Source organism: Amblyomma maculatum, chromosome 10 (genome assembly GCF_055883805.1).
Source record: "Amblyomma maculatum isolate TAMU_Amacu chromosome 10, ASM5588380v1, whole genome shotgun sequence".
Lineage (NCBI taxonomy): Eukaryota > Metazoa > Arthropoda > Arachnida > Ixodida > Ixodidae > Amblyomma > Amblyomma maculatum.
In genome coordinates, this window is record NC_139353.1 from 115066509 (window position 1) to 115084621 (window position 18113).

Consider the following 18113-nt stretch of genomic DNA (forward strand, 5'->3'; position numbering starts at 1 on the left):
GGAACTGGCCCATTCTAAATTCTTGCCGAAGGCTGAATTGCAGTAGGCACCCGCATCGTGCACCCCGCAATGGTCATACGAGTGATGATTTGTACGGCAGATTCTACTCTGAGCGAGCAGCCCCTGGCACTGTCTCTTTTCCAAGACACTGCAAACGCATTCACCCTTCCCTCTTCAAAAGCAAACTACCGTATGTTATAATGACATGCGCGTCTTGATGTTTACGAACTAGCGCTGTGTTGGCATGCATCATCAGTTCCGCGCAAAGTTTTTAGGAGAATGTACAGGGAAGATGGAAATTAACTTACCTCCGAGTTGTCAAATGTATGCCGGGTGGTGGCCGCCCTCCAATAGTCCCGTCGTCAGCGTAGTGTTTGCAGTGAGAGCGCACAATGGAAACGCACTACCTGTCGGGCACGCGAGCGCACTTTTTGCACAGGTATGCACACAACCTTACCACGCTTCTGCACATCGCACGAGCTATTTTGTTGCGCTCTGTGCGTCGTATATCTCGAAGGAATGAAGCCGCCAGCAGCAAGGCCCCCAGCAGCACACAAGAGAAAAAGGCGCGACGCCACCAACTCATAATGGCTACGGCTAGCACTTCGATCCGCTTCGGCTGCCTCGTCTGGTTTCGACTTCTTTCGGTTTCGGAAGTCGCTGACTTAACGACTTTGCTGCTCGCCGAACAGTGGCAAGCACGATGTCGGGCGTCTACGCGCTAACGCTGCATGTTTGTCGTGTATGCGCGCCTGTAGTTTGTACATTCAGAAATGTAGCAGTGCTAGCGAAAGGCCACCGTGAGTTTCGTTTATTTTCTCGCGATGCTGAACAAACTAACTGCGTGCTTTGCTTGTCATGGACGTTAGGTTTACCGCGGTCTGTGGTTCGGCGAATCGGAGCTTTGGCCCAAATTCATTGCCAAGTTCCTTGCGAAAACTCCTGTTCCTAAACAGTTACAGTAACAATTGTTTGTTAATATTGGAAGACTATACGGCGTTTTACAGATCAAGTGATTTGTTTGGAAACAGAAGATGCTGAATTGTGCTCGCTCATAAAGAACAGTGGGCGAGCCCAATTCGGCTCGCCCTCTGTTCCTTTATGGGCGCCACATCTATGGCTTTCAGCTCAAACTGCTCCCCTGAGAGCGATCATTTCTTGTGTGATATGTGCCTCACTACTTCAGTATTTAACTCTTGAATGGGGACAAATTTTTTTAATGCCTGTAGCTTATAGCAAAAGCAAGGACAGTTGGGTGAAAGCCTGACTCTCAGTCAGGAAAGATATGCGATATGCAAAAATAGCTTACCGGTCAAGCTTCAAGTGAAGACAAAGTGGGGTGTTTGCACGCTCTTTATTTCAATTAAGAAAGTGACCATAAAAATATTTCAACTTATCTCTGTGGCCTACAGCATATAGTGAAGAAGCTAAAGCAATCAAGCTGCTCTTTCCATGCAGCATAATGATTATGCACTGCTGGTGGAAACTGCACAACATATATTCGTGGAGTTGCACGTGCAGCTTTCCTCAATGCATCTTGCGTGACGCAGCCTACAGTGACACTGAAAAATAGGCCATCTAAAAGACATTTCCTTGCAATATGATGATTCAGCATGTGTGTGTATAGTGTGCATAGCTTCAAGATGCAACACATACTATTAGTATCACGTCTCATAAAGTACTAGGATTTGTGTATCTCTTCATTAGTCTATGATCACCGATTCAATCCATTCTTTTTTTCTTTTCATTTGACAATGAGACGGACAACATTTGCAAGTGTCATTACGAAGCAGAAAGATTCAATTCAGTGTAGTGCAGTTCAGCAAATGTTTGCTATAGTCTTAGGAAACTTAAAAATGGTGTATATAGATGTAGATGTGCAAGTCAAAACTCAAAAGGCTGTAGCAGCTGTTTTGCTCAGCCTATCCTTGTGCTGAAAAAGAGAGTCAGGCTGGTTGGTTATAATGAGTCAATTGCGTGAACAGGTGCTCTAAGATAGTAAGGGAGATAAAGAAGCAGAATTGTTGTCATCTTCTCTTCCATCCCATCTGTTAGTGCTGTTCAGTCGTTTGTGAATTGTCTTTCTGTGGTCTTTACAAGTGAATATGAGCTCGTGAAGTTCAGTACTGGAGTTGGCTTTCACATTTCTGCTATCACATTTACTTTTCCTTCTACAGATGAAACTCCAAGCCAGTTCTTCTTACAAACTTGTGATGCCTGATGGTGGTAATAGTGTGCAGTTATAGTGTGTTGCCTCTATTCATATGCAAAACACAATGTAAGGGAGATTTTGATCGCCAGTTTGACCGTCATCTACTTGGCAGGCAACACATCAATGTTGTGCACACAGCCTTTGTCGTGCATCTATGGCTGCATCCAACTTTCAGAAACGAATGGTTGAAAGAGAAGCAAATGATGCTATTAGATCTAGTTGAAGTATCTCGCTTTTGACATTGTTTTACAGTGAGCTCGATATGTCGAGTAGTTGTTGCTAGCATGCATGTTGTCATATAAAGATTTCTGCATAATGAAAGGAAGAAAGCACTTTTCTACTAATGTTGAAAATGTGCTGCAAGCCAAGACCAAAATTGTGAAATATAAAAAAATGTACCTGTCGCAAGTAATCATGAAGTAATCATTAGATGAAAGCTCTAACTTTGACATCTTTCATATTGGAAGGACCTACACAGTCTCAACGACTAATGTTTTAGCATGCAAGCATGTACATGGCCACGTAGTTTGCATGCTCTCTTAGAGCATCTGTTCACGCACTGGCTCCATGTGCTTCTACAAGCTCGCACAAATACGTGACCAGCTCATTCTCATTCAATCTTGCACAGTGGCTGTGCGTGCTTCTGTGAGCTCGCTCATGGGCTCATTCAAACTCACAAGAACTTGTACAATCTCATGCGTTCCTGCACAGTGGCTCTACGTGCTCTCATAAATCCACGTTTAATCTCCCAAGAACTAACATATTCTTATACATTCTCATTCGCTCTCACATTTTCTTGTACAGCTCACATACAGTTTTTTCAGTAGGGAGCTCTTCCAATTTTCTCCACACCTTAAGTAGTCGCGAAAAGTTTACAGCGGGCGGCTATCTAGCCGCGAATTCAGAGCGTTGGCTTCGCGCGCTAGCGTAGTTGTAGCCACCTAACATCATACTCCGACTGGCGCGCGACAAGACGAAAGGATGTACAGACAGGCATTGGACAGCAAGAGCTAAGAGGATAACTTTCTATACGCATCACATCTCAGGCGAGCTCTCAAGTTAACGCGACATATGTGACTGCTTTAAACAGTTTGCCTCGTACCGAAAACATGCGTTTGCGAGCCTTGGAGAATAACTCGTTTCGGCTATATAATGCAGAATAACCTGCGGTGCAACAAATGAAGCACTATGGAACAAGTTTTCATCTTGCTGTGCATGCAGGCCTGGTGAGTGAGGAACACGATCATGGCTGCGCAGCGCTCGTCCGACGCTTTCGTAAATCCTCGTCCAAATTATGCTTTTGTTTTTAAATACTATCATTCGAGTTATTATGCGCGCAAAATCAGTCAACGAGGCCATAGCAGGGGAGACACCGCGACCTATAAAGGAGATTTCCTCGCCTAGCAAACGACACGTCCGTCGTGCTGGACCATTCCTGGCAACAACAACCCAATGTTGCCCGCGCGCCACCCACTGATCGCGGTACTTTCAGTCTTCTAGTGACTTTAAAGAAAAGGTGACAGCTGCGTCTCCAACACGGTAGCAGCGCCGCTCCAGCTGCAGCGCGCCGTGCCTACCGACCGCCGCTACCCGATGACTCGACTTGGTATCCCATGTCTCGCCGCTGGTATGACGTCATCATCTCATCCACGGCGCGCCGTGTCTACCAATCACCGCCACCCGACGACTCGACTTGATAGCCCATCTCTCGCAGCTGCTATGATGTCACAGCCATCTGGGGTCATTAAAGATCAAACGTACCTACCGACCGTGGCTACGCGAAGTGCTCAAAATGGAGTAGTATTGCTCTCGCAATAAACATATGCGGTCTGTGCTGCTAAGGCGAGGCACGCGCAGACAGCCAGCCCCTTTGACAAATTTCTGTCATCTGCTCCGGTGGGCTGCCGCTGCAGCGGCTGCCGCCGCGCGCTCGTCGGCGCTGGTGACGCCATCCATCAATCGGCGGCAGAGCACCAAGCCGCGCTTCATCTCCTGGGGCCAGTTTTTGCTGAGTGTCCGCTATTTACCAATCTCTTTCTCTATGCCTTGTTAACCCGATTTGAAGCTGTCCAGACTGTCGTGGCTGTGAGAAACAGAAGGAAGGTTCCGCATCTAATGCTTGAGTAGGTAAGTAACATTGGTGATGTTTAAGGCCATTTCCCGACTATTCGTGGTACCGTTGCCGCACGCCTGTGCAAAGTCGACTTCACTTCATAGCCTGCTAGCAGTGTGGGCCGCCAATGTGTGCGTCACGCGGCGACGGCCTAGACTTCTATCAGCTGTGCACTAGCACATGGCTGATTGCTTTTCACAGTGGGCATGAGATGGAACGCTGACTGATACTGTAGGTTCAAGATCCTTACAGAAAAGCAAGTGACAAGCTTACGCTTCGCGTCATGCGCTCTGTTGTAGCTTTTGCATGGCTGTGAAACAAAACGATGACGCTTACTAAGTATTTCTTATTAAAAGGAGAAGGAAATGTTTCTCACAGAATTTATAAAGCTTACGTTCCTGTATGCGGCACGTATATCTCAATGCTAAGCGGCCTTATGTCAAACGCGGTCACAGGCCGAGGATTACGATTTTTCCATGCGATGCGTGGTATCGCGCGTCATTCTGCACTTCTGTTGCAGTGTGGTCACGTTTACTATTTTGCTTGTATTTTGGTACACGCTGCCTCTCATGCAGGCCTTGTCATGTGCTTCTCGCCCGACGTCCAATATCCCAGGCACGAAAAAGCGCCCGTTATGTTGTCATTTAGAAGATGTGCGCGATTCAATCGGGAACGCTCGTTCGCTACGCACGTCGTTTCGGCGACACTAGTGAACGTAGCAGACATATACCTTGCATTCAGGTGTCGTTCTCATGCAAGTTCTTTACGTACGCTTCATTGAGATGTCATGTGCGTAAAAAGCACCGAAGGCAGGCACGGGCATGGAGGCTTATTCAGGAAAAGCGGACTGAATTTTCGTTTATCTGCCGTGTGGAAGAATGTTCGCTAGTTTTTCCAAGCACGAGTATGCTTATGCAGCATTTGTATGGACATCTGCGCTCTGGAGTGCATGTTCAGCGTCCTGTTAGAAATTGTGAAGATGTAATTCGGCTTAAATCCTCTTCCCCGAGTCATTTGCTGAAGAAACACGGCTTTAGATGAAAAATTATTCAACCATACCCTTTCGGCACTGTTGATGTGCTCCAACTGCCGGTTCCTGCTGCGTCTGAAGGTGAATTTGTAAGCCACATGGCTCCTCTCGATCAAATTGAGATAAGAGGGCGTGCAACACCTGCTATACATGCATCGCATCAGGGATTGACTATGATGAATATGGAAAATGGAGGCAAAATTGCACGAATAAACCTTCTTTATCAATTGCTGCATAACCAACTTGCTCTTGATAAAGCTATGTACATCATGATATTAGCGGCGAGGCCGACAAGGCATAAACATTCTGAAACAATAAAAGAATACTCTTTCCGCACTGACTGCCTGAAATATTCGTTTCCCCCCTTACATTAAGAGATTACATCTTCGTCATCCCATCAATTGTATATTCACTGGATATTTTTCCAAAAGTTGTTGAAAATCACCTCCTCTCATTATCGCACATTTCAAATGTCAGCTTAAATAAGTAACTTAATGTTTATTGCTGCAATATTTGGTCGTATTATTGTTTCTATTTGAATCTATGTGTGCCTTGCCTGACCTATCAGTGTGATCATGTTTGTCAGGTGTCAGTGATCTTCTGTGTATAACTGTGCAATTAAGTGTGGCACTGTATTCCCATTGGTTACTCTTTTAATCTCCTTTTAAGACTACACATTGTGCATTTGACATTTTCACCCTGATATGCTTTGTATTAAATGTCCTTCTTGTTAAAGTCGACAGTGGATTGACAGTATGGTATATAAATAAATAAAGACGAAGTTATTGTTGTTGCCCGTTGAAGTGTTGCACGCACTTGGACACGTGTCACAGAGGTAACCCAAATACTGGTCTCATCGGCGTACATTGTTATCTGGACGGTGGAAGGGAGGTTCTATGAGAGGGCGATGAGCATTATATTAAACAAAATGGGCTGGGCACAACACCCTGGGGCACACCACGGTGGGTATAATACTCTCGAGTCGAGCCACTTTCACACTGAATAAAAAACGATCTTCTTGTGAGATAATTCTCTATCCACGCAAACATCCGGCCAGCGATGAACACAGTTTCCAGCGCATCAAAGATGGCTTCATGCTTCAGTTTGTCGTAGGCACCTTTGAGATCAAGAAATAGTGCCAAGGACAGACGTTTGTTTCGTTTCTGTTGTTGAACCGTAGACACGATGTCAACAACGTTGTCAATAGGGGAGCGATCCTGCCGAAAGCCGGCCATTGCTTTCGGTTTTATTGTATAAGGCTCCTAAGTACCACTCAAGGCACGTAAAAATCGTTTTTTTCCATGACATGTTCATGCAGATAGGAATGCATGACTTCCCTGCTACCTGATATTGTCTACCGTAAATTTCTAATTGCCAGTTTATGGCATTTCAGGTGCACCTGACTGCTGATGACATTGAAGAGGAACCAGACGTCCCTTTGTTTTCGTGCATCATTGCATCGGGTATGTTTATTAGTCTGACTGCAAAACAAACTTTATACTTTACTTAGTAACCTAAAATGCGCATTAAAATTTGCTAGGCTTGCACTCCGCTTAAACGGGCCAAGATGTGCGGAAGCGCTTTTTGACATGGCCTTTCTTAGCGGTTTACCGATCACACTGGCGAAATGGGCCTTCAAGAAGTGAAAATTGAAGGTTTCAGTTAAAGGGAAGGGGCTTTGCCGCTCACACTTTTCCGTTGATGCTGCAAGTGTTAAACATCTTTCAATCGTATAATTACCGGCATGTAATTGAAGGCACGTATGTCGCCAGTTCAAATCCATAATGAAAACTAGTCTCCAACGTGACTAGCAGATGAGTGCTAAATGGGAAACGCAATGACATGCGAATATGGGGACATTTTTGCGCATGGCGTATCAAAAGACCATTAGCAGAATACTAATCATAGCGATTTCCTTTAAAATACTTCCTTAAATATCGCGCCTCGTAACAGGTTTATGCGGGGTCTGAAACTGTATTCAAAAAGTGTGATGTAAACCGGTGAAAAAAGGGTGAATTGGGAGTCATCTTTTGTACGTAACTTAAAAATACATCTTTTCTTGCTCTATCAGTAACACAAGATGAATGTAAAGTTTTATTGTTGGTTTCAATGCTAGAATTTATATTAAAGGTTTCAGGCTTCCGTCTCAACGTTTCATAATGCGTCATTTATTTTTGTTCCCCCTGCTAATGACTCTGTTTACATAAAAAATACGAAAAGGCCTGGATGTCGCATATGCTTTGTCATAAACGAAACTACCGTTTAGACTCAATGAGAACCTCGTTTCTGTAGATATTTGCTACTCTTACAAGTACTACATAGTGGCACATAAGACAAGCATTAGCTCTGTATCTAGGTACATATTATTGAGTACCATTAGGTAAATGGTGATCCTAAACCAATGCGTCCGCTAAACTTTGATTTCAGTGCGCTTATGACAATACACATTCATTGCTAGGCGTCAGGTCTGGCTGTGGCAGGCAGTTTGTCTAGATATTGCTAGCAGGTAGTAGACATTACGTGCAACATATATGTAGTCTAGTTTCACTAGGAAGCGTTAATTACACCATCATGGTTGTCTGGAGCTATTTAAGAATTTGGAAATGACTTTTATTCTATTTAGTACATACTGCAGACCCTTTTCAGGGTCCAAGCAGGACAGGCATATATTGTTCAGAACACTGAAAAGGACCAGAACACAAACAAAAGAAATTTGCCTAAAAATGAGCAGACAAGTGTTGCGAAACTATGACAGTGCCATGACATGGTTCCAATCGATTATTGTCCGCGAAAAAAAAGAATATTTAAAACAGTCAGTTTTCGCAAAATACGGCGTCAATGAGTGAATGTGATGATGTCGGGTATGCTGTGTGGATCGAGGGGATGTGTACTGCGAATAATCCAAAGCTAACCTATGGTTAAGTAAAGAATAAAGAAAATCAAGGCGATAATTTCCTGCTCGCGTTTCAAGTGATTCAATATTGTTAGCCGCCATGAGCTCAGTGGGGGAGTCGGTGATTTTAAATTTCAAATAGATAAATATAACAGCTTTTCTTTGAATGCTTTCCAACTTATAGATGTTAAGTTCAGTAAATGGGTCCCATACAACCGAAGCATACTCAAGCTTTGACCAGATGTAAGCGTTATACGGCAGCCGTTTTACGTGAGAATAAGACTTTCTAAGTTTATGCCTCGGAAAACACAGCTTTTTAAATGGAGAGAAGCATATCTTCTCTATTTGTGAGTTCCAGGAAAGATTGCTTGTTATTGTTACACCTAGATAATTGTAGCTATAAACCTGCTTTAGTGTTGATGCTCCGAGGGTATACACGTGCTTAATATGGTTCTTTTTATGTGTTATTTGCATCAAAACTGTTTTTTCAATGTTAAGAGCCATGGAATACTAACTGCACCAATCAATAATATTGTTACGAAGCGGCAAGCCGATGAAAACAGGAGAACAGAAAACATAGAGATGATGCTCGTTGGGCGCGAGATGACGTTTAATCAATCTGTTAGCGCGCCTAGCGCGAGCGCTCCTGCCCGCGCCACTGCCTGCTTCTTCTTCCTTAATAGCGTCCTTAACATGACCCGGGGCCACCGAGCGATCGTCCCGATCGTACGATGTTGATGATTCAATGGCATGATGATGGGCGTGTCTGGATGCCTGATGAAGAAGAGGAAGAAGGCAGAATAGAACGGCTTGCCGCCAAGTTGATTCCCGATCAACCTTGGCCCAGGACACTCTCTGGCCACATGTTGCCGCGACTCGATGGCGGAGGCCAAGGCACGCACCGCATGGCATAGGCAGTGGAGGATGTCGAAGTGTAGCGGTGTCTTGGTGTTTTAGGTCTTGGGGTCGTTGGTCGGCACATCGGGTCTCTCCTTGTGTCTTGTGGTCATGTGTGGCGTCTCGGGTCAGTTTTTCCTTCGTGGTGTCTTGTGGTCGGGCGGGCCCTAATGAAAAATCCTGTATAAAATTCGTACAGGTTTACTGTACAGGATCTGGGATACAGGATTGTGGGCTAAATAAAGAAATTCCTGTACTGCCCTGGAAAGTCCGGAATGAAACCGCGCGGAGCACTGACTCCGGAATGGCCTCTATGGTTGACGGCCCTCGTTTCCGAAAAGAAACGCGTCGCCAGGGTGGAAAAAGCATGCCGCAATATAAAATAACACGACTACATTTAAAATTTACTACCACACAGTCTGCACCAATCAATAATATTGTTACGAAGCGGCAAGCCGATGAAAACAGGAGAACAGAAAACATAGAGATGATGCTCGTTGGGCGCGAGATGACGTTTAATCAATCTGTTAGCGCGCCTAGCGCGAGCGCTCCTGCCCGCGCCACTGCCTGCTTCTTCTTCCTTAATAGCGCCCTAACATGACCCGGGGCCACCGAGCGATCGTCCCGATCGTACGATGTTGATGATTCAATGGCATGATGATGGGCGTGTCTGGATGCCTGATGAAGAAGAGGAAGAAGGCAGAATAGAACGGCTTGCCGCCAAGTTGATTCCCGATCAACCTTGGCCCAGGACACTCTCTGGCCACATGTTGCCGCGACTCGATGGCGGAGGCCAAGGCACGCACCGCATGGCATAGGCAGTGGAGGATGTCGAAGTGTAGCGGTGTCTTGGTGTTTTAGGTCTTGGGGTCGTTGGTCGGCACATCGGGTCTCTCCTTGTGTCTTGTGGTCATGTGTGGCGTCTCGGGTCAGTTTTTCCTTCGTGGTGTCTTGTGGTCGGGCGGGCCCTAATAAAAAATCCTGTATAAAATTCGTACAGGTTTACTGTACAGGATCTGGGATACAGGATTGTGGGCTAAATAAAGAAATTCCTGTACTGCCCTGGAAAGTCCGGAATGAAACCGCGCGGAGCACTGACTCCGGAATGGCCTCTATGGTTGACGGCCCTAGTTTCCGAAAAGAAACGCGTCGCCAGGGTGGAAAAAGCATGCCGCAATATAAAATAACACGACTACATTTAAAAGTTACTACCACACAGTGCGGAATCGAACCTCGGTCGTCATGGTCTTCAGACGGGCACCTTAACCATTACTCTACGGCGGGTTATGGTTGCAGTGGTTATTATTCAGTATATGTTGCTACTTTCGCTCTTTCGTACTTTGCATATTTTCCTTGGCTGCAGAATTTGTGGCCGTAATTCACCGATCGCCCTTTAAACACGCTGAATATTTTTCCAGGCTATCACGAGGGTTCACAAATGTGCCGTATCTTTATAATTCGTCGCTTTATTGAAGGCAAACCTCAAGATGTCGTAATTTACTAGTCGTGATGTGTTTTTCATCGTCTACGAACGCTTGTACACTGTAAACCACTTTGCACCCTTAAGGATACATTAGTCATTTAACACCATTACAACACCTATGTTTTTTCGTGAAATGGGTGTTCTTAATTGTTCGCATATTCTTTACCCCCACTCGGGATTTTTGGAGTGTTAAAAAGGTTCATTTAGTAGAATGCACCCCGCCAATCTCCTAGGGTGTAAGGGTGTTTTGCTTTTTTTTTCATTTTTCATTAGTTACGAAAACTTCAGGATAAAGGGAGGGATCAGCGTGGATTTCATTTGCAGAATGACGAAGTCTGTTCAAGTAATTGTGAAAGCAGTACAAATGCTGTCACGGTGCTGATATCATGTGCTCTTTACTACACGTTCAGGCGCTCATTTTTTTGCAAACGGTTGCAAGAATGAAAAAGAATACAGTATGTGGGGTTCAATGTCCATAATTAGGCTATATACAACAGTAACAGCTAGGGAGCGTCGGGCGTAGTAGAGCAATCCGAGATTAACTAGTAATGCACTACACATTGGCATTGTAAACATTACATGTTTTTAGTATCCATTACGGCAGCCTTACGAAATCTGAGAATTGCACTACGCCGGCCAGAGTCCATGCATCGGATATAACCTCAAGCCAACATTTTCATCCACCCCGTTACCATCGTATCGCGGGCTCAGAGTGATGGCGCCAAACGGAGCGTGCAATGCCGTTGCGGAATTAAAATTCGTCCAGTACTTCTTTTGCATCCTGATGATCTAGGAGAAAGTTGCACATTACTGCACGCGCATTGTTAACTACATGCGCAGCTCGTAAACATTACTGCATGTTACTATTTTATTTGGCCACATAATTAACGCCTAGACCACCAACACTCTTCCTCACCTCACGGCTTTCCTGCCTCGCATGACCCCACTACGAGTAGCCAGATGCGTACATCTCTGCACCGGCACGTATTCAGCCACGACCTGCTGAAAAGACCTCGGACGAGAGCGTTACGAGGCGAGTGGCCGTCGGAAAATCGGTCTTCTTCCGCAACTTCGCAGGAAGCCCTGCTTGGATAGAAGGCACCGTACAAAAAAGACTAGGGCATCGATCTTGCCTGATCAGGTCCAAAACCGGAACGGTTCGTCGGCACCTTGATCACAAAACGCCAGGTGCTGAATTCTACCCGACGGAAGATCCGCCATTGAACGATCAGACCAGCGCACCAGCAGCAAGCGAACAACAGTCCACACTGCCGGCTCCTTACAAGATCGCGACACCACAAGCGGAAGCTTCGCCTGAGGACGATCTGCCTACAGCGCCCCACTCCGAACATGAAGCTGAGGCCCGACAAAATGACTGCGCAACACAACCCTGCGATAACCAACAAAAGTCCAGGCATGATCAAGCTCTGCCAAGGCCTCAACGTGAACGTCGTCCAATGAACCGATACGGTGACCCAGTCTAAGGAGGAAGGGGTGTTGTGTACGCGAACCTACGCACTGCCACACCGCCTCCTAGCAAACGGACGCACGGCCGCTCCAGTTGCAATGCCTCCTTGCAGCTGCGAGCCGGCCGCTTCAGAGGGACCAGCGGGGGTTCCCCCTGCCTGCGCCGACGACGACGCGCGGACGTAATCGAGCCGTGCGTTGCCTCGGAACTGGACCGTCCTGGGACCATGTGGGCGATCCGGGCACGAGAAGCAATGCCTTCTTTACAGGCGCTCGCGCTTCTCTCTCTCCTTCTCTTCCCCTCTCTCCTAAAGCACAATAAAGTAATATCCACCCAGCAACCGAATCGAGAGGTTCCTCGCTCACGGGGCTCCGACGCCCCAAACATAACATGGGGCATCAAATATTCATTTTCAGATTGTAAAATGAACATTCAGTTAAGCTCAATTTTCATCTATCAGTTGTTTTTGCGCTCCATGTACCTATAAAACTGGAGGCTGACAGTCTTTCCTTGTTACCTCCTTGTTACCTCGTTATGAGCGCATATGAGAAAGCGCTTTGCTTTGTAATTAAATTTTCCATGTTTTAATGCGGGCTTGCCTCTCATTCTAATGCATGCCGCGAGACCGACCTTCGTGGCGACAGAGCAGAATATATATGCAATTGTAGCAATTGTCATTGCGGAAACAAGGCACTGCCTTCTCGAGAGTCAACGAGCATCAACCGCCCGATATAGCGCAAGGTTACGGGCCACAGAATTTCATCCCGGAGATCTCTTCGTGCTCGAAGACGGCGCACGGAACACACTTAACGCGCGCTACGAAGGACCCTTTGAAATTACAGAAGTGATCGAGCCAAACATTGTAGTCATAGAAAGACTACACCACGCACCTGGTAAAATCAACCGAAAAACAGTAAACGTTGAACAACTTCGGAGGTACAAGGAGCCTGATCTCGTCGCTAATGAGTTTATGCCATCTCCCCGGAATGCTTGCAACTGAGGACAGGCGCACATTCGGGAGGGTCGTGTCAGCGCTACACCGACTACGCCGACCAAAGTGCCCGTTTAGGCATTGTCTACCTTGACCATCGAACGCTGACGCCGCTATCCGGCACCGCGCCCAGCCAAGGCTAAAACGAACTTTCTCACGGCCGTCGGCGCAGCACACGAAACGGCAGAGCAAGATCACATGAGGAGAGAGAGCGAGCCGTCTCTGACGTGTGTGACTGGTGTACGTGCCTGTACCAGAGATTCAACCGTGGGAAGAACGGATGTTAAGGTGTGAAATGTTAATACCGAGAGTCAGTCGAAGCTGGACCGAGCGATAGAACGGACACGCATCGCAACAACAGAGTTCGCACAGGCGCGTTCTTCTTGCGGACTGAAATCCACCTAATTTGCTAATGCGACCTCAATAAATTAGTTCTCTTAATTTCTTTGAGTGTCTGCTAACACAGTCGTTCTGGCTGCTGCTGCTGCTGCTGTACGAAAAATACACGTTTCGTCTCGCGATAAAACCGAAAGCGAGGCTGCATCGCTGCATGTCTGCCACCAGGTGGCCATCGGTATCGTCGTAGTGGAAAACCCCTCAATCACTATACCTCAATAAACTAAAAGTAGCGCCATCTCCTCTCTCCTCCTCCGGCGGCGCCGCTCCTCCTCTCGCATTTCGACCGTGGCTCTACCTACGGGGTGCGCGACTAGCGCGCTCTCTCCGGAGCAGGCGCCGGTCTCAGCCGGCCGCGCGCGCGCCGATCGAGGCGGCCGTGCGATGGTAAAAGCGCTGGCGCCGGGTCTCACTAGAGAATTTCAGCTTGCATTTTGTCGCTTTGCGCTCAGGTTAAAATATTACTCACCGCTGAAGCACAATTACCGAATGTTGACAAGGATTTCCCGCCAGAATAGTTTCAGCTGTGAGTGTCTCACACCACATGTACGCCATTTTGTCGTTGGTTCAACTCGCCGTCATCTCCGTGTGTCCGTAGCTCGTCGCCATTGGCCAAGCTCAGCGGCATGCTTTAAAAAATGCGTAACCAGGCGGCGGACAGGAACAATTTTGCAACAGTCTGTGTATAGTTTCTTTGCAGCGTTGACTGGATTGCGAGCTGCCGATAAACTTGAGAAGTGTGGCAGCAGTTGTCTTCCATGTATTTTCAACTTCAGCTGCTGATCAGAATTAACTAGGCGGCGGAAGCTGCAATCTGTGTGGTATCTTTGCAGCTTTGGCTGACTTGTGCGCTACCTGTAAACTTGGGAAGGGTAATAGCAGTTATTTTTTTTTTAATATTTGGCGCTAAGACGGTACCGTTTTCAGCTGTCATGGTGTGTCCATCATACGTACACAATTTTCGCTTCGGTTTACCTCGCCTTCACCTCCTTGAGGCCGTCAGCCGTTGATAAAAGTGCGCAAAATGCTCGAAAAAAATTTGGCTGCGGAAGCTGCAGTCTGTGTGGTTTCTTTGCAGGTTGGACTGAATCGTAAGCTACCGTTAAACTTGAGAAGCGTTGTAGCAGTTTTTTTTTATATTTTGCGCTGAAACGGTTTCGTTTTCAACTGTCAGTGTGTGACACCATTCGTATGCGATGTCTGCTTTGGTTGAACTCGCCTTCATCACCGTGCTTCTATCAGCCGCCGGCCAAAGTGCGCAACATGCTTGAAAAAAAAAAATAACTATCCAGCGGGAGCAACTTAGCAGCAGTCCGCGTGCCAGCAGAACACACGGCAATATGTGCCTCGCGCGCGCCGCCCGCACCGCTGGAAAGGAGGAAGCTCCACACCCAGCAAAAAAAAGAAAAAAAAGCGTGCGCGAGCACGTGACGGCGCTCGGCCAATGAGAGGGTCGAACGACGAAGGAGAGCGCCGCAGAGGAAGCGGCCGGCAAACTTCACATGTTGGCGCTACTTTTAGCTTATTGAAGGGTTTTATCGTGGTGACGTTTTCCCACCATTTTGTTTTTCAGCGTGTGGCATGGCGGCGGTGCTTCCTCCACGCCAACGGCATTTTCGGACATATTTTGCGACGTATTGAAGTGAACCGTAGTGTTTTTGTGTGCATATTTAACTGCAGATTTGAGTAGTTTCGTTCACTGTTGTCAATGTGTCGAGAAGTGGCCCTCGAAGTTCCCTATGAAGCTTTGCGTTCTTTGTTGTCTTCACGACGATGCTCGACCTCCCTCTAAAGGTAAGAGATCTTATGTATTGGCACATGGCGGGAGCGAATTTTAGAACGCATGTTTTACAGAAAGTATGCCTGTCATACTTCTGAGTTCGACGCTCAGGAAATTGCAAGCGTACAGACTTGTTCGGAGCTCTCCGCCGAGAGCGGTTGCAACACTAACGGGGAGGGGGGAGGGAGCTGGGTGCGCTGAACAGTAAACATCGAGAAATCATTCGGTTTACACGATTATAACTGGAAGCCATGCATCCATGTTAGAGATTACTAGCGCATACTCTTTAAGACCTCTGCGTTCTGCCAGATTTAAAAGTTGACAAGTTTGAAAGGCAAGGAGAATGCATTTGGTCGATTTCCATCTCGCCCAGAGGTTGCTTCGCGCTCATGGGCTGTATGAGCGCGAAGCAATGTGATACATTGCTATGTGCAATCTATTGCAATCTATGTGATACATTGCGTAAGCACAATATTTGAGAAAATATTTTCTCTATCTTCTGCACAGGCGTTGGCCGCTGGTTTGTGCATCTGATTGCTTTGTATTTTTTTCATGCTCTCTTCAGCTTAAGTAGCAGTTTATGCCGCACGATCGGTCGTAAGTCGTCGGCATAGTAATACTAGTAGTAGTAATACTAGCAGTAGTTGTAGCATTAGTTGGCACAGCATGCCGAAATAAGTACATAAAAAAATTGACCACGGTAATTTGTGCTTCTGTGATAGATGATTGATTGGCGTGTGATAGTTGGTGAAGAGTTGATGCACTCAATATAATTCATCATTGATGAATTAAAAAAATAAATTTAAAAAAGAGGGTTTAAAGGCAAGAGAATGCTCAGACAGAACGCTTGATGTTGCTAATTAAAAATATAGTGTATAATTGACCAATTTGTTAATTGAAACAAAAAATGAAAATGCATTCAGAGTTATCAGACTGGTTAAAACGGTAAGCTAATGTTTTGTGGTGCTAAGTATCGGTGTATAAAAGAAAAAATGGGAAGTGAAAAATATGGTCCGTGTGTGAAAAACAGCTGCTTGATAACCTCTACAGAGCTTATTTTATCTATTCTCACTTCTGCCACAGTTTTGTTCTGGCCAAATTGCTCAGTTGTATTTATGACCGCATTGCATTATGTCTGCAGGACATAACACATGGGAGCTCACAGCACAGAATTTGTGGCAACTGGAAAATATTCAGGACCGACATGTGAAACAATGGTGCGTGTTCTGGCTGCAGTGCTTCTCTTTAAAGGTCCACGGAAACGGCCCCCAAGAAGGCACTGATAAACGCGTTCAATGTGTAGAACGAATTCTTTTGAGCATTAAACCAAAGTATAACTCCTTAGAACAAAGCCAGTGATTTATTATTAATTTTTAAAAACAGCGTTTTTTGAAATTCGCGGGCACAGAGGATGTCGTTTGGCGGTGTCGCATGGAACTATTTCCCAGGACCGTGACGTCACGGGTATGTTGACTGGCAAGGAAGCCAGAAGCTGCCATTTGCTGCGGCCACTGCAGCCATGACGTCACGGACACATTTCCGATAGCTGCGAAAGTCGTCTGCTCGAGCGCTGCGCGAACTCCTCAGGCGCCTCAGGCGTGTGCGAGCGAGGTGAGAGCCTCTACGCACGCTGCACATATGGTAACGATTTACTCGTGCGCTGCGCGAACTCCTCAGGTGCCCCAGGCGTGTGCGAGCGAAGACAATGCCTTCACGCACATGGCACACATGGTTCCAATTTACCGCTTCCGCATCTATCTGCCGGTGGCTCCGTAGCCATTCGCTTTTTCTTCCGTGTCAGTCCAAGATGAAAACGCCTTGCTGTGTCGTCGGCTGCAAAGCCAATGACTGGCGAAGCGTTGAACTTCGGCATACTCTGCCCAAAGATGCGCGTCGACGGGCTGCTTGGATGGAACGCGTCGGACTGCAAGCGTCGGACGCCCGCCAAAGTTTCCGAGTTTGCGGTCGTCATTTCGCACCCGATGCGTACTTCTATCATCCGGCAACTGTGCGGCAGTCGGGTATGGATATCAAGCACATGAGGCTTCGACCGAAGTCCATGCCGACACTCTTCCTTCCTACCAGGAAGGTAAGTTTCCCGGCTAAGATGAATAATTTTCTTCACGCGCGTGAATGGAAATAGGATTCATTTGCGTTAGGCGCAAGTCAAAATGTGTAACGCTTGAAAAGGGCCGTGTCGTGGTTCGGCTGCTACGTAGGTGCGGAGAGGAGTAAATGCTGTTGTCTTCTAACAGTTATGATCGACGCACATTGGCCGGTGTGGTTCAGAAAGGTAGTAGATACTATAGTGCGCTTTCTCGTGGACAGGTTATGTTTCTGTATGTCCCATAGGTAAGGCGTAATTGCAGTTGGAACGGCGCGTGCCACGCCTTCGTCTGTGGTTCGGGATGCGCGCGGGTTCGATGCTAACCTTGGCTTGTAAACACATCGAGATGGGCATCAAAAGGGATCGTATCTTGTGCGATAATTCAGTGTACACGCGAGAAATGGTGGTTTAAATATTATCGCTGCAACGATATACCTTTCCTTCGAAGGGGAATGCGTGAAGTACCCTGCCAGCTAAACCGCAGAACAGCGGAGACAGTACGAGAAAGACACATGCGAACATGTGCTGCATCCAAATTGCGCCGCCGTTCCCTAGAAAAAGCACCCGCGCAATCGTCCAACAGTCCGTTATTTTCTGCCAGTTAAGGAACGATTGTTCTTTGAGCAAAGATTTGATAATTGCAGTGTCGTTCCAAGTCTAAAGAACTATAAAGAAAATGAAGGGGGTGGGGGGGTTGAAATAGTTATAAAACTCTGTAACCACATCTGTGCGTCTACTATAAG